The sequence below is a fragment of the Vombatus ursinus genome, unplaced genomic scaffold, assembly GCF_900497805.2.
Source record: "Vombatus ursinus unplaced genomic scaffold, bare-nosed wombat genome assembly UNPS02014822.1, whole genome shotgun sequence".
Classification (NCBI taxonomy): domain Eukaryota; kingdom Metazoa; phylum Chordata; class Mammalia; order Diprotodontia; family Vombatidae; genus Vombatus; species Vombatus ursinus.
The window spans coordinates 1,157,067-1,157,346 of record NW_020954600.1 but is presented as its reverse complement, the minus strand read 5'-3'; the positions used below and the strand labels follow the sequence as shown (position 1 = coordinate 1,157,346).

At 38.9% G+C, this 280-nt stretch overlaps 1 protein-coding gene across 4 annotated transcripts in view; it reads right to left on the bottom strand.

Annotated features, from left to right (window-relative positions):
- Nucleotides 1–280, bottom strand: part of LRP4 (LDL receptor related protein 4) — a 64,051-nt gene that overhangs the window by 24,246 nt on the left and 39,525 nt on the right. The gene's annotated exons all lie outside the window — the stretch shown is intronic.

The following is a 280-nucleotide window of genomic DNA, read 5'->3' as shown; positions in this document are numbered from 1 at the left end:
TATCCATCTGTGTGTCTATCTATCTCTCTAATCTCTTTCTCTGCATCTATTCATCTATCCATCTGTGTATTCATCTATCTATCCATCCATCCATCCATCCATCCATCTATCCATCTCTCTAATCTCTTCCTCTGCATCCATTCATCTACCCATCTGTGTATCCATCTATCTATCTATCTAATCTCTTTCTCTGCATCCATTCATCTATCCATCTGTGTACTTATCTATTTATTCATCCATCCATCCATCCATCCATCCATCCATCCATCCATCCATCCAT